Source organism: Ornithodoros turicata, chromosome 1 (assembly GCF_037126465.1).
Source record: "Ornithodoros turicata isolate Travis chromosome 1, ASM3712646v1, whole genome shotgun sequence".
NCBI lineage: Eukaryota > Metazoa > Arthropoda > Arachnida > Ixodida > Argasidae > Ornithodoros > Ornithodoros turicata.
The window spans coordinates 23432240-23458370 of record NC_088201.1 but is presented as its reverse complement, the minus strand read 5'-3'; the positions used below and the strand labels follow the sequence as shown (position 1 = coordinate 23458370).

The 26131-nt window shown below is 47.1% G+C and overlaps 1 protein-coding gene across 3 annotated transcripts in view; it reads left to right on the top strand.

Moving 5' to 3' along the window:
* The window catches only part of LOC135397577 (forkhead box C1-A-like), a 70735-nt gene that overhangs the window by 14926 nt on the left and 29678 nt on the right, over positions 1–26131 (top strand). Inside the window, exons 2-4 of one of the 3 annotated variants that reach the window (XR_010423667.1) lie at positions 7356–7438; positions 10211–10361; positions 13781–14033. The gene's annotated coding sequence lies outside the window, so the exon portion shown is untranslated. Of the gene's footprint in view, positions 1–6943; positions 7439–10210; positions 10362–13780; positions 14034–26131 lie in introns of those variants that run through there. The other 2 variants (XR_010423664.1, XR_010423670.1) reach the window with 2 other exon arrangements.

The window sequence follows — 26131 nt, the reverse complement described above, 5'->3', positions numbered from 1 at the left end:
GCAGGTTACATCATGGAGAGGTGGAGTAACTGGAGTTTGTGAGTGGGTTTGTTCGGGGCACTGTGAGGTTTAATTGAGGCACTGGCGTGGAGATCGCGTAAGGCAGACATTGAGCAGAGGTTACAGATTCATACGACGCGAGGTCGACATAGACATGGCGCGGAGGTCGGTACTGGTTGATTAAGGCTAGCTTCATGCGGTGTGCGGTCGACTGTAGCAATGACGTGGTTATCGCGTGAGGCAAAGGTTGACAACGGGTTAGTTGCGCAAATAGCACGGTCAACTGACTTGGACTGGCTGACTAGGATAACCAACTGTCCAGGAGCCATTAGAAATGGATATTCATTACAGCCTTCCAGGGTAACTTAGTGTACGCGTCATGTTGTTAATCACCCCAAGAACACACACGGTCCTCAGGATGTCCCCACAGTATCATCGTGTCCTCGTCCTTCAAGGTGTATCCCCAGAACATCCTGAGGATGACACTCGCGGACAGTCCGTGAAGAGTCATTCAGGTACGGCCTGTCCCTGTGGGTAGATAGTGGGACGAGAAATATTACTTTGTTTAGTTTACCAGCTCAGACTCCCTAAACACTTTTTTTTTCCGGCCGATGCTTGGACCCGATTGACATTCTTCTGAAATAAAGGGTGGTCCAGCATAAAATTATCTGCCTCCGAAAAGGATGATTGTCTATGATACATGGAGCATTTCTCGTGAGGCCGACAACGGCAAGCCGAATCACCATCACCACCACCACCACCTCGTGGAAAGGACAGAAACGTGCGATTCTGTCCTACTGCTTTTGACTTGCAAAGGCCCCACCTGAATTTCTCAAACCAGAATGAGTAAGAAACATAGACCTTGCAGTGATGTAAAGCTAATACTTCAATTAATTCTTCGCTTTTAGTAGTTTTCCTCGCGTAATCGAAACAAACATGGACAGCTCACCCTTTGTTTTGTGTCGCAGACGAGCATGGCTCTACACGAGAATGTACGGAGGGCCGCGTGAAAGCAATATACAGTATGCTTTTCCAGGAAGGTGCCACATGTAAAGCAAATCAGTAAATTAAGGATATAGGGAGTGGTAGGCTAAAAGATAAGGAAGATGGGCTCACTAATTTTGTGACTCATCTAATCAGTCAACAATACAACAACATGTAAAAGTGAAGTGCCTTGCTTTAGGTATAAAGGCAATTTTTGATGCCCTGAGTGAGCCTAACCATCCCGCACACGACCTTTTGCACTACCTTCTTGGCCCGGAGATTCGTTTCTTTTGTTCCTTTCAGCAGAATAGGCCGCGCTCAGAGTTTACTGCTCCCCACTTAAAAGAGTACGTGTCATCAGTCCGTCGCCTCCGCGAGAGCCACGTGGACGCTGATCTTTCTACATGGTCAGTGAGGCGGTTCTATGTGTCCTTGCTGGGCTTACTTCCGGCACTCACGGGTGTACCGGAGCTATCTGTTCCGCGTCAGATCGCGTGGCGCTACGCTACTGCAGGATGGTTGGACTCTCGTCGTGCAAGTTTGCAGTGGAGACTTGCGCACGATGTCCTGCCGCTCAGGGATCGTTTGCATCGTTATGGTCTCACCTCGCCTCGATGTCCTTTCTGTTCTAGCCATGAAACTGCGCAGCACGCTTTTCATGAGTGTCTCGTTCCCGACGTTTTGTGGCACAGAGTTGAGGAGCTGTATGGGGTTCCACGGATTCGCTGGGGCACCATTCAAACGCTCCTTCAACCCCCCGTTCCAATCCGGGATAGACGACAGTTCATTCTCTTAGCCGTAGAGATAAATTACCAAGTGTGGATTGCGCGCTGCATAGCAGTACACGGCGGTCGCGCTCGGGGGACGTCACACGTTCTAAGCCCCGTTCGAGCAGGTGTTCGCAGAGTCTTGCAGAGGGAGAGAGCAGTCCTCGGTGCTATGGAGTTCGGAAGGCGCTGGCTAACTTCGTCTGTGCTATTCGACGAAACGCATGGAAGGTACGTTGTTCATTACTAAGCGTTACTTTCTTTCGTGCCGTTATCCCGTACGCAACTCTCCGCAGTCTTGGTCTGTTGCATGGCGACGACAAGCACGAACAGCAATCCTTAACGTGACGTGATTTCACAAGCAGGAGTTGGCATTGCACTAGTTCTAGTTTTAGTCCTAGCTTGTTGAGATAGTTATATGGGAGCCAGTCCTTGTGACTGGTCTTGCCCCTCGATGCCAATACATGTGTCCCTAATACCGTTCGGAGTGCGTCTGCGCTTATTGTCCATTATGTTCTAGAAAGGAACAGTCAGGCTTCATTCTGGCAGTTAACCAAGGTGCATGGAGTCACAGTCAGTATGCAACTGTTCTCTGTGCAATAAATAAAAAAATCATTGATATGGGTTCTCTGACGACTTGGGGGGTGTTTTATAAGTGCGCATACTGAAAAAGGAATATGAATATAAAAAACATTGCATCCTAGAAATGCTCTAGCAGTATTCTCAAGTGGTCCTTACGTAGGATCTGAGGATGACATAGGGACGCTATATAGTGCCAAAATGACATGTTGAGGATGATTTGAGGATCAGATTCACCGTCCTGCGGATGTCACCCCCGTCCATGCATGATGCTCTTAGGATATCCCTTGGATGACAGTGTGTTGTTGGGGCTGTTATTTTTGCGACCTTTATGGTAGCATTAGCAAGTAAAAATCCTTAGCCAAGTAAATAGTGGCTAGCGTTCCACTAAGGCAGACTCTTGAACAACAGTTTCATAATTTATCTACAAGGGTCGTTCAAGGTTGACAGACTTTATTTCTTTAGATACAATGGAAAATTCGGGAAGCACCAAACTACGTCAGTTTTTCAAAGCATTCAACGTGCGCATCTAGACATCGATGTGGCAACTCTTGATGGCTTTGGCGCAGAAAGAAGTGGGTTGCTGTCGTAGCCACTGCAGGATATCTTTCTGGAGGGCTTCATCTGTGTGGAACGTCTTTCCTCCAAGTTGCTTTTTAAAGGGACTATCGCATCCGTCCCGGTCGATTCCGAAACCATAGTGTCGTTTTACTCCGCGTTCTTCATTGATAATAACGCCGAAAATCCGACGCGAATTGGTTGCCTTGTTCCTGTGCAGTTTGATGTACCGCGTGGCAAGACAAGAGCAGACGGCACATATTGAGAATTTTCCGGGATTCCCACTCTGGAAACGTCACCCGCACAAGGCCAATCAGTGAACGCCCTTTCCCGCGGACGATACCAATCAGGGAGCGGCTGGAGGGACCTTGGTAGCCTTCTCGACCGACCGACAGGCGGGCGAGCCGGAATGCTAGGGGACTGCGTCTTTTCTGTGATCGGCTTGCGGAATGTTGTTTCTGGTTAGCGTCGGAGCTGTTCCTACAGCGAGGAGCGTAACACCGTGTTCCACGCAACATGGTCATGTCAGAACTCACATTGGTAAGCGAAAGTCGGCGTATTTACCGAGGACTTTTCACTTAGTAGAGAGTTTTCGGGAACCGGTTGGGCACATCCGGTGCGATCAGTTGGGAGAGATGGGAGCGACGCGCATGCGCTTTATCTCGTGGGGACTATCCTTTCCGCTTCGAGGTCACGATCGTTTCGCTTCCGATCGTTCTCTCTCGGGGACTCCTCAACGATGCTGAAACATGGCCTCCGCTGCCGCGATGGATTCCATTTACTTGGAAGCAGCCAAGTATTCCTTGGATGCCGTAATGGTTCCTCACAAAGTTTCGTTCCTCGGAAACCTCGCGTTTTGTTGATATTTCTGGTTCATCGGTAGTCAGGCCAAAGGTCCGCCATTTTGAATACCGTTCCATGTGACGATGCTGTGGCAGGGGCGGATCCAGACCCTCAGTTTGGGGGGGGGGGGGGGCGGTTTCTTTGTCGGAGCGCGTAGTGGGGGAGGGGGGAGAGGGAAATTCCATGTATGAACTGACGTTTTGGGGGGCGATCGCCGTCGGCGAGTCTCCGGTCGGTTCCTTGCCACTGGACCAAGCACCGACCGACCGATCGACTGCATGCACCACGCCGGTTCCCGAAAACGCTTGCGATGCGAACGCTAGGCAGACGACCTCGCGGAGACAATCTCCTGTTCTGCGCTCCCATTCCTGTGTCTGGCTTACGTCATCATGGTGTCAGCTTCACAATGAGTGCGAATCTTTAAAGCTCGTGTATTTAATATGCAAGCTGTTTTCGGAAGGGAAACTTGGCCAAGTTGACTGTGAAGCGGTGACGAACATTACCGTATCGGTCTCATACATACGTTTCCGGGAGCGATAGTCCCTTTAAGGGGCCCAAGCAAATGGTAATCGCTTGGGGCTAAATCTGGGCTATAAGGGGCATGGGGCGAAACCTCCCAGCGTATTTCGGTCAGGGTTGCTACCGTCAAATTCGCCGTGTGAGGCCAGGCATTGTCATGAAGAATGACCCTTCCGAACAACATCACAGCCTTTTCTTGCGAATTGCGTTTCGCACGGCACTCTTTATCAATGTGGAGTAGTACTGGGTATTAATCGTGACCTCTTGCTCCAAGAAGTCCACATGGATGACACCCCGCATGTCCCAGGGGACAGCTCCCATGAAGTTCCCAGGAGACGGCTGCAGCTTGCTTTTCTTTGGCGGCGGGAAGCCTTTTGCCGCCATTCCATGCTGCTTGTTTTTGGCTCTATGGTCAAGTGATGCATCCAGGTTTCATCACATGTGATGATTGATTGCAAGCATTCGTCCCCTCGGATTGAAACCAGTTCAGCGCAGCTGCTCAGAGACTGCCATACGAGCTCACGTCTGGTCACAAGTGAGGTGCCGGGGAACCCATCTTGCACAGACTTTGCGGAACAGTGAAAAGTGCTCGTGAATGATTGTCTCTACGCTACAGGCGCTAATATCACGCTGGGCAGCAATGTCCCGAACATTCGCCCGTTCTCGAGGATGGCTTGCTCGATGCCTGCGATGTTCAGGCGTTGTTCACTGATGTTCTGCGACGTACAGTCGAACGAACCAATCCATGTGGTTCATTCGTCACCATATCCCGTCCTTCGCCAAACTGTCTGTCTGGCCATTCGTACACCCTTCCCCTTGACATCGTTCGTTCCCCATACTGTGCCTGTAATCTTTGCAAAATCTGAGCTAGTTTGACGTTAGTTGCTAGTTATGCATCGCTGTTCCACAGCTACAGGCACTACAGCGACATTCTCGGCGCCATGATAGGTGCCGCTGCTGTACCCGAGAAGGATTGCACTTCGTCCTCCGAAAGTTTTTTCAATTGCATTTACAAACTGATTTTTCTCGAGCAAAAATCTCGGTCAACCCTGAACGATCCTTGTACGCTAACGACGTTGTAAATAGTCTATACTAATCCGAAATATATCATGTACGCGGATCGTAAGCAAATATGGCGTTCAGTAGGTCGCAATCATTAGATTGGTCCCTAATATACTTGTTAAAAAGATCGTGTGCAATGCAAGGACAATAGACCATTTTAGAAAAGCAAGCGCCACCTGTAGTACGCAAGGGCTCATGGGAACTTAGAGCGCCTTCAAGCATTACGATACGGCCAGAGGCGGAGGTAGAAGAACAACAATATTCCCGGTGTGCGCAGCATCAGCGTCAGCCGATATAAACCATATCCGAAGCAGACGACGGAGCAGTGTCCCTCAAAGTTCCCATGCTGCCTTGCGCCACGCGCTTGGTGGCGCGCGCATCTTTTTTAATCAGGCGAAAAATCAATGAACTACAGTGCTGTATAATATTATGCACGTGTACACCGCATAACCACTAGGCCCTCTGGGGTTACGGGGACTATAACCTGAACAGTCTTTTCCTTCCAACTAGAGTGAAACTGCGCGTCTCACTGCAGCAAGTGCGCCACGCGTAAGTTCGTAGGAGGCAGCACAAATGTGTTGGGTTCACCACATCCTGGCATGCCTGCGCACTGCTGTTGCGGCCGAAGCTATCGAAGTCCCTTTTTCAGGGATCATCAGGGCACAGTTGTGCGAACATCGGATGCCTAGGGAGCAAACAGTGAACAACGAAACATACCGTGATCTCCTGGCGGTATATTTGAAGCCCGCCATGAGAACAAACCGTCGTAGACTGCTCGGAAAGAGTGGACGGCTCCCATAGGACGACGCATACGTCACGTACGACTACCTCAACCGTCTGTTGAGTGCGTCTATTTGAGTGTCGTCCACATCCGCCATATTCGCCTGACCTCACGTCTTGGAATATCTATATTAATATCTGGTTATATCAGCAGTCTCAAGGAAGATCTTGGCGGCCGGAAGTTTGGTTACGACGCAGATGTCAAGCAAGCGGTGCAGGAATGGCGACCACCCGACCCAAAACCTACTCTCTACCAGCGACATGGCCGAACGAGTTAAGGCGTCCGGCTCGTTGGTGGTCGACTGGGAGGTGGTGGATTCGAATCCTACCACCAGCTGTCCTGTCTGAGATTCTCCCTGGGTTTTCCTAAGACGTTCCAGACGAATGTCGGCACAGTTCCCCCTGAAGTCTGCCCAGGACGCATACTAACCCCCTGTCCCCCTCTCCTTCCTGCTGTCCTCTCTCCATCTGTACGCCGTTCATAGCCACAGTTGCTTCGCGGCGCTAACGCGGAATCAAAAAAATAAATAAACCTTCTCTCCTAGAATACAGGCGCTTGCCAAACGATGGCGCGCCTGCATTGAAAAGCAGGATACGTTGTTCCCTAGAACATTAATTTTCATTGTTCGTCAATAAATTATGTAAGGCTGCTTATTGAGCCACCTTCGAAAACCGTACGCAAATGAAACCGACTGTATGTTGTGATTCCACGTCAAGAGATCCAACGAGTCAAGGGATCCATCGAGTCAAGAGATCCACCGATGGATCTCTTGACTCGGAGGATCTCTTGACCCGGTTGGATCTCTTGACCCGGTTGGATCTCTTGACCCGGTTGGATCTCTTGACTCGTCTGAGGGTTCGCCAGGCTTGGACCTTTTGACCTTGGATCTTTGGATCTTTTGAAATTACTCGTATCGAAATACGAGGAACTCGTTTTACGTGCGGTATAAATAGAATACAAATGCAGGTGGCAAATCAACATCTCATTTTTATTGACTTAGTTACTTACTTTGTAACACATAGCGCAGTCCAAAAAATGCCGACAGTTTTCTTATGTCATTTCTGTTAAAAACAGGTGGTTGCATTGTAAGATCGACCTGTTTGTAACACAGGATTTATAGGAGTGCTGTCTTCTTTTTTTTTTTTTCAGCGCTTTGTGTTAGAGGTTATTTCTACAGTTAGCGTGGGCTACGTACACTCACATTGGGTGGACTGGCCGCTGTTTCAAACAGGTTGATTATTCAAACACTTCTCGTATCACAGGAGGCTCGTAGTCGAAGAGCCAAGTCGCTGTTGTGGACACACGTTCTACATGGCGGAACCGTCTGATCATGGACTCTCTCAGGGTACGAAATATAGCTTCATATGCTCGAACACCTGTTTTTTGTGTGTGTGTGTTTTCTGTATCAAGTTTTCCCTTAATTTTTCCCGCCGTCCACAAAAGTACAAAGACAACTCTGAGTCCAGCAGTATACCCTACATTTTGGGGTTGAGGTTAGTGAACGTGACAGGTCAATGTTGATTGGAAAGCACAATCAAGCAGTATTTTCCCGCGCGGTGAGTAAAAGAATAGAATAACGTGATAAGGGTGGGGCCAATGAAAAGAACGCTACAAGGATAAGTTGTAAGCCCTGCGGCCTACGATTCTCTGTAAGTTGAGCTCAAGATTCTTGGTAACAAGCATCCGTTCTGGCATAGCGTGTTACGGCGCTAGGGGCAATCGACATAAACGTGCAAAGGAAAAAGGGGGACTCGCCGCCGTAACCTACAGCACAACTTCAGGATTTTCTCGCTTACTTTTTTTTTGTGCGTGTGTGGTAAGAAGAGCGAAAACACCGAAAAGTATTCACTGTTACCGGGCATATTACTTCCTAACTTAATACTACTAACAGCGAAATCGTTCTGCAATGAACATGGTAAGGGATAGTCTTTCTTTTTTGTCGGGAACCCTGGCCAGTATGACGTTTTGACTGGTTGGATCTCTTGACCCGATGGATCTCTTGACCAGATGGATCTCTCGACTCGATGGATCTCTCGACTCGATGGATCTCTCGACTCGATGGATCTCTCGACTCGATGGATCTCTCGACTCGATGGATCTCTCGACTCGATGGATCTCTCGACTCGATGGATCTCTCGACTCGATGGATCTCTCGACTCGATGGATCTCTCGACTCGATGGATCTCTCGACTCGATGGATCTCTCGACTCGATGGATCTCTCGACTCGATGGATCTCTTGACCGGAAGCGGTATGTTGTGGCAGTTCGGTGGTGCGCAAGTTAGGTTATTCTTCTTTTTCACCTGATTGATCTAGGGTACACTCTTAAAACAAAACTTCACCACATAGCACGCTGAAGGCCAGCCATTGTACGGAGTGATACCTGTACCACTCTTTATTTCTGAAAAGTGGAGGGCGGACGCCTTTTTTGTGACAATTAACATTTCTGCATAAGTGTCACAACAAGGCGTACGCCTCCCGTTTTCGACAAATCAGGGGAGAGAACGATGTCACTTGGGATGATGGCTGGCTAGGAGCGTGCTGTGTGTTGAAGTTCATTTTTAAGAGTGTAGTTGTAGTTAAAGGGACTTTAAAATGAATGGCAAACCTATAGAAATTGTGTGTTTTTCTGAAAGCGGCCGCTTCAGATACCAAATTGCTCTGCTGTACACTGAGTATTTTTTTAGCAATCTAATTTCACAGATTGCTACGCCAAGCGAAATTTTCGGACTCCGAGACGCGGCAACCCTGATGCGACTCGCGCGCCATCTATTGAGAACGCAAGCGACAAGGCTAGCCAGCCAATGTGCGCTTCGTCGTCGAAGGTGCACGGTTGCTGCATCCCGGAACACTACAATGTAAAGCAGACATCCGTAGAAATCGCCTGGATGCGAGATTTTGCACACAGCAGCGATACCAAGCGACTTTCACGGCTTTCATCTTCTGGTCGCTCTACTCACGCTGGGATCGTGGGTAATGGCAGAGGAGCAGACGACACGGAGTCGCGGAGAGAGAGAAAGGTGAACAGATGGCGCACATCGCGCAAATTTTCTTCCAGGTTACAACAGTTTAAACCGAACTTCGCAAGAGGTCTAATGAGTTACGTAGTGCTTGAATATCACGTGATACCTGTCCGCCAATGCGAGACGCGCTCCCACTGTTTTCCTCAGCGAACGTAGAAGGTCGCCACCGTCCAGTTTCTAGAAGTGTTCAAAATTTAGTACAAAAAGTATAAAGAACTGAGAGGTGATGGACTTGTGGTGACACCCACAAGTCAAGTTCTACATCATGATATCGTAAAACATGGCCGAACGGGGAAAGGCATCCGCTCGTTTGTGGTAGCCAAGGTCGTACTGAAGACTGGGAGGTAGTGGGTTTGAATCCTACCGCGGGCTGCGCTGTATGAAGTTTTCCCTGGGTTTTCCGGCAGACTCTCCAGACGAATGGCGGCACAGTTCCCCTTGAAGTGGGCCCAGGACGCATACTAACCCCCGTCCACCACTCCTTCCTGCTGTCCTCTCTCCATCTGTCCACGTCTGTGCGCAGCTGATAGCCACAGTTGCTTCGCGGTGCTAACACGGAATCAAAAAGAAAAATTAAGCGCTTTGAGAGGGGGCACCCCATAATGCCTTTGAAATCCGCCTTTTAAGATCCCAGATGTTCAAAATCCCAAACGGCGCAGTCAGCGTTGCACGCATGCCCAGCTGTGCGGCTCCCTTCCAACCGCGTGGGGAACTATCAAAAAGTACACCTAACCTAAACTCTAAAAACTAACCTAACCAAGTTTAACCATTTCTGCTGCTCTGATGTGGCCCGCCATGCTAAGCCTAACGGTCGCGAAAAACCTGGCTTTTATTCACGTCGATGACTTCTACGCGTCAAAATCACGCAATACTAAGAGGTTGTGTCACTAATATGTATTATTCAACACTATCATTCCGCCATTCTTCATATTACAGCTTTAATTTAGAAATCTGGGATTTTAAACGGTGGATTCTTAACGGTGGGATATCGTAGCATCCCCCTTTGAGACACCTCAGGTTCAGTCGAGTCAGGTCTGTCAGATACCTCTTATAGGCGACTGTTTTTCCTCTCATTCTTTTTCTTTGTTTTTCCAGGTTCCAAAGACTGTCCGCGAAATTTCAAAATCACCATACGGAACAAATTACGCTCCACCAGTCGGCGGCCTCGTGGAGTGGAATGAAGTAGCGGACTTCGATCGTTCAAGGAACGCTTCAGGGCGTTGAATCCAGGCGCGCAAGCAGAGAGGTTCGTGGTATTTTGTCGCGTTGTGTGATTGTTAACATTATTAGTGTATGTCTTTTTCTTCTGTAACACGCTGTTTCTTGCTTGCCTCACTATGAGTACGATTCAACTTATTCGTTTTTCCTTGCCCCAACATGTTTTCGACTTTGAACTTCCTTCTTTCACATTTGGTTCCTTGCTCTTTCATCACTCGATCTTACGCGTCGTCAAGATGGCCGTCGGTATAGCAGGGATGGACTCGTAGCGGCTAGATACCATGACGACGACTATTTTAGGACAGTACGAGTTACATTATATGGATGAGTCTTGTGCGCGGTGAACATTTCGTGTACTGCGGGCTACTGCGTTGTTAGATTGTGTGGGACGATGGCAATGTCAAGCTTTCTTTCTCGTCCACTCCCAATGCGAAAATTTGATAACTTGAAGTATGGGATACGATATGGACCAAGCAGTACAACGATGTGACCCATGATGTAACGATTTCGAAGTGAATGTGCTGTTTTCCGTATGTTCTTTTTGCCGAGGCGATAAAATTCGCCCGGCTCATTAGCGCCAATTAGTCAATATGTGTTCTACGTCCAACAATGGTCATAGCAGAATGCTGACAAGTTGAAACGTTGCCCAGGCAAAGGGGAGCACTCTAATCACGAGGCTATTCTATGAACGACACCAACTCGACAAGCTCCTAAGCTGTTTTCTTTTTGGAAACTGTCACCCGCACCTGAACTGTCAATGTCTTCCTTTTTGCTGCACGTGTGTGAACTGTCAGCTGTCCGTTTTCGCTGTCTGGAAACGCTTGACTGCTTGAAACAAGAGAAGCGCTAAACAGTCGGGGAAAGCGGAAAAGAATGGAAGGAACCGGGTGCAGCTGCGTCCGTGTCAGGAAGGAAAGGCGACGCGTTTCCAAGAAGCCGTAGAAATTAATCTGGACACAAACGGGACGGTCGCACCGCCATTTGATTTATTTATTTCGAAACACGCACAAGAGTGGGAATATGTTGACCGCGATCTGAGTCGAATGTCGTGCGATCAAGACATGCACAACTCTGAAAGATGAAAGTCACTGAAAAGGTTAGCCAGCTGTAGGGATCGAACCCACATCTACTGGATCTAGAGGCGTGTTAGCTTAGCTCAATTGGTAGAGCCCTGGACCGGCAATCCAGTAGATGTGGGTTCGATCCCTACAGCTGGCTAACCTTTTCAGTGACTTTCATCTTTCATCGTTGATTTCTTAGGCAATTGAGGCTTTGTTTGTATCTGTCCCTTCTGTGTTGTTCCAGCCTCAGAACATCAGTTTATCTCATGCACAACTCGGCCTTCCAGGAATGTTTGATGTTTCTGCCATGCACATCTGGCCCCACATTCATGAGCTCATGTCTGGTACTACCACCATACAGCATACCGGCGAATGGGAATCTTTTGTAGGACATGTGAAAGCTCTGTCGACTTGACTTGCAGTGCCAAAGTAGATAAAAGTAGGGCTCACGTAACTCACATGGCGGGGCGGTATTTCTTGAGGACATATTTTCGTATGATTAATACGGGTTCGAAAAGCTTATAATGAATGTTAATGGATTTTAATCGTTTCAATGGAAATCGTTTATCAATGGAAAAGATAGTGGCAACTACAGCTCTTATTTTCCATGCGAGCCCAGATTCAGTTTGAGAATATACGTGAAATGATGAGGTTTTGGGGTGCGTGAAATGATGAGATCAAATGAATGGTTTTTCTGCTGATTGCGGAGGATAGATTTCAGTGACTTAATCATTACTGACCGAATCAGGCTTGAGTAAGAGATTAATAATTATAATCCACAGCGTGTTGCAAAACAAGAGGAAAAGTCTAGAATGCGACGAAATTGACATTGTTAAATTACACTTAGAAATTAGACTCCGTTATTATCAGACTATTGGAAGAAGCTCGTTTGTTTTATCACACAACGCAGTCTGTGTTGCAGGGGATCAGCAAATTACACCGGGTATATCATCATCATGCAAATTACTTTCCAACACACACAAAAAAATACTCTTTTGGTCACCAACTGGGAAAACCTGAACACAATAAAGGTGTCGAAAAAAAAACAGCATGTCTCTTGGCGTAACAAAACGTCTTTCAAAGATCGGCAGTCCAGTTTGCCAGTAGTCAGGTGATGGATGAAAGTAGCAAATTAATTTTTGAAAAGGATTTGGTAGATTATCCTCGCTTTCAACACTTTCTTTGAATCGCCGTCGTTGTGGGCAGCTTTAAGCGGATTAATCAAGTCTGTTCTTAGTTATTACGTTTTTTTATCCTTGGCGTCCCGAATAGCGGTGGTTGATAATTTCTTCTAGCGCCTTAATAACGTTGTAGATAACACGAAAACTGCAGAGACGAAGGAAGTAGCGTATTATCTTTAAGCCAGAAGGCTTGCCAAAACTCTGTAGCTTTATCAGTTTATACCAGAATGTTTCCTTTTTTGTTTCCTTCTTTCTATGTAATAACGCGAATTTCTGAAAGTTATTGCTCCCACACAATATGAAGATATTCTCGTGAAGCGTCTCATCAGCATACCACGTATCGTTATTATGTCTGCGGCTACATTTCGCGAAGCCAACTTCCAAGCGGCGAGCTGCAATGTGACTGCGCGTGTCGTATCCCTGAATCGTTTCAATTTTTGTTAAAATGTGGTGTTGCTTTTGCGATGCAATTATTTGAAATTCTTTTATGCGGGTCATTATTCAGCGTGAAGACCAGCGAATTATATTTGGCCTTAGTTACTCTTGTGCCAGAAAGCACCAAAACACCAGTTAACACGTGACCGGCATCTACAAGAGTACGGGCATCATTTCGAGCATTTAGAGTACACGCTTCTATATACCCAATATTCGACTCGTACCCTACTGATAATGACAACAACAACAATAGATGACCAGCTCCCGTGGCATAGTGGTTAGGATGATCGCTTTCTACGCCGAGACTAGGAGGTGACACGGGTTTGCATCCTGTCACCGGCTGTGCTGTCTGAGGTTTTCCCTGGGTTTTCCGAAGACTTTCCAGACAAATGTCGGCACAGTTCCCCCTTAAGTCTGCCCAGGACGCACACTAACCCCCCCCCCCCCCCCGTCCCGCACTCCTTCCTGCTGTCCTCTCTCCATCTGACCACGTCAGTACACCGCCCATAGCCACAGTTGCTTCGCGGCGCTAACACGAAATTTAAAAAAATAATAGATGATGACGATGAGATGGGGTGTTTCATCGCGGTGATAATGATAAGCTGCCTTTCAGTTCCACAAGAACTAGCGCAAGAACGCAGGGACCAGCAGAAAACACATCAGCGTTCTTGTAGCATCATGTACCAACTCGCCCAATCGTTCCTTCTGTTAAAGTTCATTTCAGTACATTTTCTTTTTCCAGTTCATCTAATTTGCTTTTGTTTCCAAAGCATGGTGGTCGGCACAGCAGCAGCAACGCCACCAGTGGATGAATTTTGCCCACCTGAGGGTTTCTAACGTGCACTGGAATCTTAACGCAGAGGACATCCTGAGCAACGTCCCTTGCGGAAGAAGACGTGTCAAAGCAATTTGTACCATGCCATCAGGGGCGTCGGAAGTTTCTCGACGCAAGGGGGGTTCTGAAGTTTGAAGGACTGGTACATTAAGAATATTCTGTACGCAAAGAAATAAAAGAGAAAGCATAGTAAAGTTACACATGCTATACACACAGTGCAGAATGGCTGTGAATGTGCTAAAACAGCTTTACCGTTCGGCAATCGTTTCATTAGATTTGGCTTTCTCTATGTGATTACCATATACGGACACATTTAGGATTTGAATGTGTTTCGCGTCAGAGAGCCGGTACCAATGAATATGCTCATGCGAAAAGATATTTCTTAAAACCTTATACGTGCAGTAATCAGTTATTCAAACGGACATTCAAATCCTGTAAAACTCAGCCTGGTGAGAGAGAATATCAAGACACGCTGTCCAATCTTGAAAGGGGGGGGGGCACAGCATGAGCTCAAGGGGGGCGGTCGCCCCCGCACCTTTCGACGCCTCTGCATGCATGCCATCAAATTGCTGGCTTGCTCTGCCGGGTTCGAACCCTGTCTCCCAACACGTGGGTCCCTCGAGACTCAAGGACAAGGTGGTTCAATATACAGTTTTTTTGTTTTTTTTTTTTCAACCTATACAGATTTTTTACGAAAAAAGCTATGACAGCATAGATGCCATATTTGCAGTTGAGTTATATGACTAGTTGAACATCCTGTCGAAGAAAGTCTAAACTACAAGGTGACTAATTACCTAAAACTCATTAATTAACTCTTTAATTAGTTAATTTCTGCAAAATCGAGATAGCAGAATGGGAGACAATCATCGTTGAACTCTCTGACTGTACACAGACGTGAGCGTTTCCGTTGCCTTGTCTCTCAAACTCTTCCTTGTTATCAGAGTTATTCAGTTTCGAGAAGATCTACGAAATTTGACAAGTTGACCTAATTCGGCTGAGAGAATCTTACAAAAACGCATCAATAATAATTCAATAGATAATACGACCTAAGAATTCGATCTAAGCACGACCGCTACCCACCCTGGCTAAAGGCGGTTGTGGAGCGCCTGAGGAACGACTGAAATCAACACCACCTGCGACCGTTCTAGGGAGACATGGGGTCGGTGAAAGGCCGGTGCAAGAACAGTGCTGGCAGTTTTCGTATGAATACCAAATTCCGCTGTCGGAGAGATGCTAGGCAGCTCGTTAATCTACGGAGGGGGAGAAAATAGCGACTTCTTGTGCCACACAGTACACTATTCTTTTTGGCGTCTCACTGAAATGCGATTACGTCGGCAGCAGAAGAAAGCCTACCCTCATCAGACTTCGTCAAGCACCATCATCACTAACATCGTCGAGCTCACGACAGGCGTAAAAAACTTGGGCCTTGTTTCGTTAGCGATGGCAATTCATCACGCATAGCAAGACGTCAAGCCACATCTCCGCATCGGTCCTGTGCTCTCCCCTCCGACCAACGCCCTCGAAACGGGAGATGGCGAGCATTATGTCGTAATTTAACCTGCGCTGCTACCTAATTGGGAGAAAAATTCGGAATTGACGACAGCCGAAGTTTGCTGGGTGTTGTTGGAGGAAGGTTCGGTAAATGTTTAGCTGCAAAATGAATTGTGTGCAGAAAGCCGCGTCGTTTTTAAAGTGTTGCGCAGAGCCTATTCGGTAAAACGTTAAATTACGGGAACTATATATACAGCCTGTTCATTTTGATCCGTTACAGATTTTTTATAAAAAGAAAAAGCTATGAGAGCAGCGTACGTAGACGTCGTTTTTGCAGTTGAGTTCTATGGCCGGGCGGACATCCTCTCGAACCGAGTGTGTTACTATAAGATCTGACTAACTCCTAAAATTCATTAACTCTTTAATTAGAGAATTTCGGCCAAAATCGAGATGGCAGAATGGGAGACTGTCCTTGTTGAAAGCCATTCCATGACAATTACTAAAACGTGCACGTGCGTTGAGATATCCATCGCCGAATTTTGCTGTGCAAATGAGCCGAAACCGCGCCGATCGGGAGCGCAGGAGGGACGGCGCCCATTCACCGTCAGTGGGCCACGTGCTTTGCAGCGATGGAGACTGGAGTAGGCGCTCATCTACTGGACAGATCAACCGCCTTGCGGCCCAGATAAACCTCCGTTGGCGAAGGTCATGCGCTCCTCATGGCGCACGATTTTGGTTTTGACTAGGGTGGGCCAACCGAATCCTCGAATCCCAGTGCCCAAAACGGCGAATCGAATCTTTCGAATCCACCAACCACGTTTTCTTCTTTTTAAAACTGGCGCTTCCGGAGTCCGCCCAAAGCCTGATTCGCCGGCGGGCACCGGGGCGCTCCAAAACCACAGCATAAAGACCAGCTCGCGTGACTCAGTGGTTAGCGTGCTGGCCATGTCATGTCGAGACTGGGAGGTACCCGGCTTCGAATCGCGGTGCCGGCTGTGCTGTATGGGGTTTTTCCTGGATTTTCCTCAGACGAGGCTTTCAGACATATGTCGGCACAGTTCCCATAGAAATCGGCCCAGGACGCACATTCCCCAAGGGCGTTAGTCGTGACGTTGCCCACCTCTGTGAGGCCGACAACGGCGAGCCCTTTCACCAGCACCACCACCACCACAGCATAAAGCTCCGACATTACAAGTATAAAAGTAACATGGTTTGCTTTTGATTGTTCCCTAGTTTTATGGAAAGAATTCAGACTCGAGAATTCATGTATTTCCTGTAGTCAATGAACAACATGATAAATAAATTGTATTTTAAGAATGAGTTTATGGGTATGTTTTCTCCTGAAAGTGAACTATGATTTAATTTGTTTTTCATTAAACGAAGCTATCGAATTCAATTTCAAAAGACTTTCCAGTCGAAGTGTTTCTCCCCTGGCTTTTTCAACTCTCTTTTAAGAAATGATTCGGAAGATTCGAGATTCGTAAGATTCATGGATTCACAGAACCTTCCTTGGATTCGGATTCGGATTCGGGAAATTCTGGATTCGTCCCGTCTCTAGTTTTGACTCATTTGCATAGCGAAATTCGGCGATGGATATTTCACGGCACGCGCTCGGTTTAGGACTTTTAAAAGGTAGAAGAGCTTTCGACGAGGATTGTCGCCCATTCCGCTATCTCGCTTTTGCGCGAAATTCTCTAATTTAAAAGTTAATTAATACATTTTAGGCAATTAGATATCATGTAGTTACATGCTCTCTTCGAGAGGATGTCTTGCCGTGCCGTCTTGCCGTAGACCCCACCTGCAAAAACGACATAGGATAGAATAAAAGTAGAAGGGAAAAAAATCGAAACGTAGGTCGGCACTGGTGCGACCAGCTGTTGCATGACGCTTGATGTGTGAAAGCACTTAATGATTTAAAATATTATTTCAGCACGTATGTCCTTGAGGTAGCTCGCGAGGGTAAAAACATCTATGCTGCTCTCATAGCTTTTTAATAAAAAATCTAATGGATGAAAATGAAATTACAACAGTGTAAAATTCTAAACGCTGATACTGCTTTTGAGGGAGACGTGGTGTTTAACGATTTCGAAAGTGCTACGGCAAGTTCTTACCATCGAGTAGAGAAAAGAAAAAGGCTGCATTTATGGGCATTGCGCCAAACGCGTTTCAATGCGGCAGCTTTCTATGGACATTTTTAGAGCATGTGGTGGTTACACAGTTGCAGCGATCACGACGTGGTGTGCAGTGTCATGTGGCCCTATAGAGCTACGGACGGACATCGCACTACGTGTGTGGTGCCGTGGTTCAAGGACATTTCTGGAACTCTGTTTTATACCGTTTGCAGGATCATTTTTGTGTGGCATGCAAAAGACACCTGTCGGGCTCCGCAAGGAGTCATATTTTGATAACGACATTGATATCTCCACAGCACGGGCAGAGGCGGATCCAGGATTTTTCTGAGGAGTGGGGTGGGGGGTGGGGGATCAATTGAAACTCTATGTAACGACGGAAATTGAGGAGGCAGGACACCCTGACTCCCCTAGATTCGCCTCTGAGCACGGAACAGCGTGTGCTGAACTGGCGTTTCTTCAAAGCGCATCCCACCCAGTCAGCGCCGAAAGAAGTTGAAGGCTGCTGTCTCTTCGCAAGCGTCTGCAGAATAACTAGAAATAAGAAGACTAGATCCACTAAGGTCTATTACGTAATCACAAAGTCGACTTTCGCCGGGTACGCAATTGAGTACCCGAGCGCTTTGGGACCCCTAAGCGCTAACGTATCCTGTTCTAAAACGCTCTCATATCTATTTCCAGTTTCGTATATCACGCGCACAGAGTGTGACGTTTATTTGCAAGAGGTACACTCTTCAAAATGGTGGTGGTGGCCACAACCACCACAAAATCTTGAAATATGGTGGTGGTGGTGGCGGCGGCGGCGGCGTAAACCGGCTTGCCGTTGTTGGCCTCACGAATGTGGGCAGCGTCATGACTGTAGCCAGGATGAGATGAGATGATGTGATAACCGACGAAGGGAATGATGACGGCCGAAAGTTACGACCTAGGGCAGTCACTGCCAGAGTTGATGAAAAGTCCGAGCAGTACTCATAGCCTTTGAGCGAGGCCCGATTCCTGGAGAAAGCAGACGAGGCTGCGAAGTTTGGAGTATCTTTCCGTGAAAGCGCCTCTGGGATGTAGGACATCATCCACCGTACAATTCCTGCAATGGCCAAGGTATTTCTCCCGCACCGCAGCATATGCACAGCAATGCAGTAGGATATGTTCGATAGTTTGATGTTTCGATGTTGTCCGCTCAGAGAGCTGGCCCCAATTCGCGTCTTACGAGTTCAGGTACTTCTTGTGTGCATACGGGATTAAGCACATCACGTCGAGCTCTTATTACTGGAAAGGGAACGGGAAAGCCGAGCACACGGTGCCAACAACAAAAGCATTCCTGATTAAGGCTCCCAGCATCCATAACCCACTACCGGCATTCCAATCGACACATGGATTGTGTGGGTTTTCTCCTGCGGAGCTTCTAATTCGTCTTCGGGTTAATTCCGACGTTCCTACACGTCATGGGACTGTCGTCCCACGGTGGGCTCCCAAAAGCGGATGTCTGTTGCTGAACCACAAGTCGCAAGCATCGCTTACACTCGTGTGTGTTTCCTGGCGCACAGCCTTTGGACGAGAGAACTACCCAGCAGCAACTGGCCCGGCAGGGGCGGCGATTATATGTCGTTCAGATAAAGGGATGAACAACATCAACGACAAGAACGAGTAGGCATCTCCGAGTGTACCCAGTAGCACGCGACGCTGAGCAAGCGTCACCACAACAAGGGGACATCGTTCCAGTTGAATAATCGGTTCGATCTAAGAGGACTGTTGAGAAGCCCATACGATAGTAGGCACGTTGTTTGTACGGAATAAACGTGAGCTGGGCTGGACTGCAGGGCACTGAAGAGGACCGTGAAGGTGCATTTAGGTTTAGTTAATTTTTCCAAAGGTGTCAAGGTAAAGCCGAGGTGGAGGTGAAAGATCGACTACCTCTTCTGCGCTCTTTCTAGACCTTCTCCGTAGGCACTTGCACGATCACGACAGGGGCAAAGGCCAGCTGGACGGCGGACAGTACTTCCACACGTCCTCCTCCTTCTCTAAATATATTTCTGTGCTAATTTAGAACCAAATTAAAGGAGTGTTAGAACAAAAAACGTAACAGTTCTGTCGAAGCAGTCGCGCCCTGAGCGACTGATCCCGTCGCCGCGGCTTCGCAAAGTCTGCGAAGTCTCACTCTCATCGAGATATTTCGGGAGCACGCTGAACGCTGATGAGGACGCTCTTCGGAAAATCCGTCCGCCGTTCCCCGTCGTGCGGACGCTCGCCCGGTAGTGGGCATGCGCCTTTATTGGGCGTTTCGATGCAGAACAATCGCAACAGGGACCGTCGGAGTCGCTGGACGTGGTCGGCAAAAGGAAGAAGACGAACACAGCGGGTTACATGTCCAAGAACCTGACAGCGGCTACTGGGACGCGCGTATCGAGACACATTATAAACAGACGTTTGCATGAGCATGGTCTGACTGCGCTGAGACCCATGCAATACATCCCTTTTGCCGTAATCCACCAGAGCAGTATGGAGCTATTGGCTGATTTTGATATTTATTTATTTATTTGCAATGATGTTAGTCCGTAAAGACCGTTACAGGGAGGGGGAGGAATAGTCACTGACACATGATTAACTCGGCAATTTAGGGGGGATTTATTTATTTTGACAGGAAAAGTCATCCAGAAAGAGCGGCTTGCTATTCCCTGGTAAATAATTCCTTAGTGCGTATTCCTGGGGTAGTTAAGAGTAGGGCGATGTGGGGTCAGAGGTCTTCCTCCGTCCCACACACGATGTCACAGGCTGCTGAGGAGACGCGGCTAGTGGAGAAGCGCCGCGGTTACACCACTGCTCCGTGTGCCAAGTAGTGTTGCGAGAGAGATGGAGTATCCGGGGCTGGTCAGGCGAGACGTGAGCTTATTGCGGAAGGACTTGGAACGACTGCAGTCGAGAAGAAGGTGTCGAATGTCTGCCTCAACGTTGCAGGTAGAACGTAAGGGTGTGGCTTGCTGGTCCATTTTGAACAGCAGTGACGGAGTGCGGGCGACGTTGAGGGGGAGCCGATGTATGGCAGATTCTTCCCTCCTTGAGACACGACTGCAGATAGTGTACTCCATCGTTTGGTCAATGGACCTCAAGAATGGGTTGGTCCTGGCAACGTGTGCTGAAAGGCGTAGCTGCAGTTGACAGGCGGATGTCGAGGTGTGTATTCCACCAACCGGCTCTAATGCATGGGCATGTTTCGCCGTCAGCGCGAGTATTGCCAGTAGTGTCGACATGGCTCGGAACCTATTGAAACCACACAGTGAGGCCCGAGGACAGGAGCTCATTGTATATTACGAGGATCAGGGAATACAAGTCGCAGACTATCTTGACAGAGTAAGATGCCAGGATAGCTAGGGCAGCTTTGCTGTCAGTGGGTACCGTCCAGGCACTATGGGCAGAGAAGCAGACATATGCTTCAAGGCTGCAAGAATAGCAAATAGCAAACAGCTCAGCTTCTGCAGAGGACGTTTCATAGGGAAGCAGAGACGCATGCTCGAAGTCGTCGCTAGGAACATAGTACACCGCCGTCGACGAACCGTTCCGCACTGACCCGTCAGTGTACACCTCCGTTCTATGGCTATGGAAGGCATGCAGGTGGTCCAGGGTAAGTTGACATACAGCGACAGGTGATATGCTGTTTTTGTTAGCAATGCCAGGGCACACTCATGTACGATGGGCTGATTCAGTGTCCACGTCGGTGGCGCGTACGAAGCGGGGGTGGCGCAGTGAGGGATGTGAGCTGGTTAGACAAACTAGAGCACGACAGAATGCGGACGACGGGGAAGTCACACAGATATCTCGTAGATAATGATGGGTATGTCTGCTGACGAATCGGGTGTAAGCACGAAGAGTTTCTTTGTCGCGCAGAATGTGGGCTGGAGGTTCTCGCGCCTCTGCTAAAATGGAGAAGGTCTCTGTTGTCTTAGGCACACCTAAACAAAGGCGAAGGCTTCTAGCTTGAGCGCTGAGTAATGCCCTGTCACCAGAAACACTGAGCTCGTGCAACACTGGTACACTGGTGCCGAGGACCAAAGAAGAGTGGACCTGGCGGAGGTCAGCATTCGATGGGCCCCAGGATGGTCCACATAATATGCCAGATGACACAAACTTGTTTGTGGTTGCCCCAATCGCCCTAATCTGCCGGGTAACATCTCATTACGGCCGAAAGTCTCATTACGACCGAAGATCCTTTAACCCCCAAGTGTCTCATTACGGCCAAGATCTCATTACGGCCAAGATCTCATTACGGCCGAAGGTAGTCTCATTTCGGCCATGGTCTCATTTCATGGCACGGCAAAAAGAAAAAAAAAGTAAGTATTCACCACATTAGAAACCGCTGCATTTTATGCTAAGTGTGTCCGTGGAGGTGTTGTACACAATACGGAGACAGTGTTTCATGCATCCCTCGTGAAAAATGCTTTTATTCCCATACTGTGTCATACGATATTTGTATTTGTTACGCCATTTTCTCTCAGTATTCGAGTAACATCCTACTCATTGGTTCTGTGAGCAAACTGTTTGTGTGTGTTCTAAACAGGTTACTCCACAAGGGCATGTACCAGGAGCCACATGACCTATGACCATGATCTTTTTCCCCCACTAGCTGCCTTCTACAATTTACGTCCACCTGAAATTTAAAAAAAAAATGTACATAAGGTGCTGAACAAAACGACAGATGCTCTTGTTTGATGATGACCATAAGACATATGTTGTCAACCAGACTTTTTTTTTCTCTTTTCATATATTCAAGACATATTCAAGAAATTATGAACAACAGTGGCAATTACGTCATAATGATGCAGTTGCATAGCCAGAAAAATTTCAGGAGGTGTCTTACAAGGCTTTATGGGGTGGAGGAGTCCCCGTCGTTCATTTTTGGGGGCACTACATTAGTGCTTATGCCACTGCACTGATGTCACAATGTTGTAAGTATGTATCACTCTGGCCATTCGGAATTACTCTAAGCTACATATACAAATTCAGAATCAGTATATCAGAAGGGTAAGCAACAGATGTTACCTGTAGGTTCATGCTGAAACGCGTGTGCGCAGAACACTTCCGCCGTAGTGGGCGACGTCGTTAGTTTAATCATACACGCAGGACAATTGCGGGCACATGGAGCAGCGGCAGCAACCTGAAAACGATAAATTTTCTCGTTATATATGAGTAATCAAAAATATACCTTCCCACATGTTTGGTTTTGTCGTTGATATAGGAAGCGCTAGCAGGGGAACAGCTCTTGGTTGGTCACATGCAAGTCACAACGCGAGAGGTGCAGATATTCCGATTACGCCATCAAACATAAAAAAGTCTAGAACCATGCACACTTCCCCATGCAAATACTTCCCCAGCATCGCGAGACACCATATCCATGTATCCACGTACAGTGTAATGTGAAATGATGTGCAGGAATGAAAAAGATGTCAACATACCTGTAATCCAGTGTCTCATAAGTTCGATTTTCTGGCAGCTACGATTAAGTGCAATGCACGATTCACAAGTTTCGTTTCACCATTCTCACTGCCTGTCCATTTCGCAAGCCTCACGCAATCCCAGGTGACCTCCTTTTGATCAGCTGATCAAACCTTACAAAATCTAGTGAAAATTACTCGCGTCATCGACATATATGTTCATCTCAGCGCTCATCACGTTTTGCATGCTATAGAAGGAGGGGGGATCAAAACTCTTCCTTTCGTGTTTTGATATCTTATTGTTTTGCCACTTTCACTTCGGATGGTGTCTAGCGAGGTTGGGTATCTCGTCTCTTCTGTGAGCGAGCAGTTGCAGTTTACGACATGTTTATCTATCAATTCGTGGTGCTGTAGTATGCAAATTAGCGGACTTTAGTGGCAACTTCGTCCGAATCCACAATATACTGTGTCAGCTTATTCCGCGCGTCTACTGCATCCGAACAAAAAAAAAACACACACACACACACAACGAGTACTTGAACGCACACTTTTAAAAATGAACTTCACCGCATAACACGCAACTAGCCAACCATCACCTCGAATGATATCGTTGTCTGCCCTGATTTGTTGAAAACGGGAGGCGTACGCCTTTTTTCTGTGACACTTATGATAAGTGTTACAGAAAAGGCGGACGCCTCCCGTTTTCAACAAATCAGGGCAGATAACGATATCATTCGAGATGACGGTTGGCCTGGAGCGTGCTATGCGGTGAAGTTCATTTTTAAGAGTGCATCTAAGTTTGCGCTGTAGGGTTTGACGTATTTGGAGTGTATACGTGTTCAGTCACGGGTTGGAATATGTCGCAGGTACTTCCCTGCTTCTAACCTAGTTTGGTCGTTAAAACATATCACATTCGATTGTATTCGACTGTAAGATACGCGCAGGAATCCAATAGACAGTTTTATCTGTCAGAGCGTCGTAGTTGACTGATTGATTGAGAAATAAAAACACATGGAACGTCGTAGTCCTTAGTTACTAATTACATTGTTCGTTCTAGTGGACTGGCTTGTGTGTGCATGTTACACATGTTACACGTCAGTGCAACGTGCGTCGCGTTTCATTGGTCCTTCCATTCGCTCTTCGTTCGTTTTTGCACTCAACCCACACCTGCACACTCCACTGCACAAAAACGACCAGCGCCATTCGCCATGATATACATAATAAAAACGAACCGCAGCTTCGTATCTGATTTTGGCTCCACGATGACGTAACCATTGAGCTATTGAACATGAAAGAACTGATGTTCTGAGGCTGGAACAACATAGAAGGGACAAATACATATAAAGCCTCAATTGAACTATACTATACTGATATTGAACTTTGGCGGACGACAAAAGGGTGCACAACCGAGATAAAGGTGACTGAGGAGAGCTTTGAAATATGGTAAAACGTAATTATATATGAGCAACTTTTGTCTCCAATCGGTGGATTGATTGATTGCAGCACACCGCACTCTTAAAAATGAACTTCACCGCACAGCACGCTCCTAGCCAACTATAATCTCGGATGCTATCGTTATCTTCCCTGATTTGTTGAAAACAGGAAGCGTGCGCCTCTTTTGTGACACTTATGCTGTTCATAATTGGCACAAAAAAGGCGTACGCCTCCAGTATTCAACAAATCAGGGCAGATAACGATATCATCCTACTTTATGGTTGGCTAGGAGCGTGTTATGCAGTGAAGTTCATTTTTAAGAGTGCGTTCCTTTCGGTAACGCCACCCCATGGGAAGCGCTGGCGATAAAATTCAATCATAAAGAACTGTCTACGGATTTAGTTGAAATACTTTGCGCGTTGACTCTAAACAAGAAAACATGTGACAGCCTTTGTCCAGACTTTGTCCAAACTTTGTCCAGACTTTGAAGAGGGCAGGCACATAGTTTATTGAAAAGTGCCTGTACAACTTGCACGCGTCAGTATGGGGCAGAGACGAGCGAGGTTCGCAAGGGAGGACCAAGGACGTCGATAGCGTTTATTTATTTATTTTAGCGCAGCAGCGCTGACACCTTTGTGTTTTGTCTTTATATTCTGTCAATGGAGGCTATTGAACATCTTGCAAAGTTCGGTGATAATCGCATGCTCGCGGATGGCCGTAAAGTCTCGTATCCCTAAGCGTTTAGGCACCATGCACTGTTGTTCCGCTGCCTAGCTCATCGTAATTGTTTGCATAATTCAATTGTTCCCTCTACTTCGAGAGTAACTTATGCTTTCGTTACGAATGAATCATTTGTGGGTTTTCTCGTTATTGCGCATTTGCAGACGAAGAGTTTTATACTAATTCTTCGCCAACCTTCTTTGGCGAAGTGTTAGCTTTCGATGCAATACAGGTTCCACAAAAATATAGATGTGCAAAACTGTTAACATTAAAACAAAAATCCGCAGTCCGTCGCTTTTCCTCGCTTTATTTATTTATTATTTTTTGTTTTTGTTTTTTATCCGTCTTTCGCATGGCGCACTTCGATTAGAAATAGTGATAAATTGTCATCGTCTTAATCAGGAGTAACCGTTTTATATCACGGTGTAACGCTGAGTAACTGTTTTATATCAGCGGTCACGACGTACCAAGAGAAAATTTAGATTGGTGAAAAACACCACAAATATCGCTTAGCGCTCGATGGCCTTGGTTACCACATTCCTATACAGCAATCATAATCTTCATATTCATCATCGATGTCACTATCGTGAATTAAAAAAGAGAAAAATATAATGGAGTTGCCGTTGGCTTGTAACCGCCTTGTCTAGGAGAGCTAGTTTCAAATGCAGCTTTTGGCGTGAGGACCACTTGTCCTGTCATGCTCGTGCTGTCACAGATTCTCAGAGTGTCCTGAGACGATATATCATCCACCACAATCCTGTCTGTCTAATCCTATTTTCAGCCAAAGTTATGTGCGAACTGCTTCGTCGGTTTGAACTTCGTAGATTCATAGGCTTATAATCGCCTCCCGAGGACAAAAACGCCATCGTCTCGGAGTCGTTCTGGAACCATGCCCCGGTGCCGTAAATGGTAATACAGTGCGAAAGCCGACGTTGGATTCTCTCCAATATCGAGAGGTTGTGCTACGAAGTCAGCGATAGCACATAGTACTGCTAAACTTTTTTTGTTTCACTTCTTGAAGAGACAGTTAGCAAACGACTAATTGCCTCAATAAACACGGTGGCCTGAGCTCAAGCTGATATAATGGCA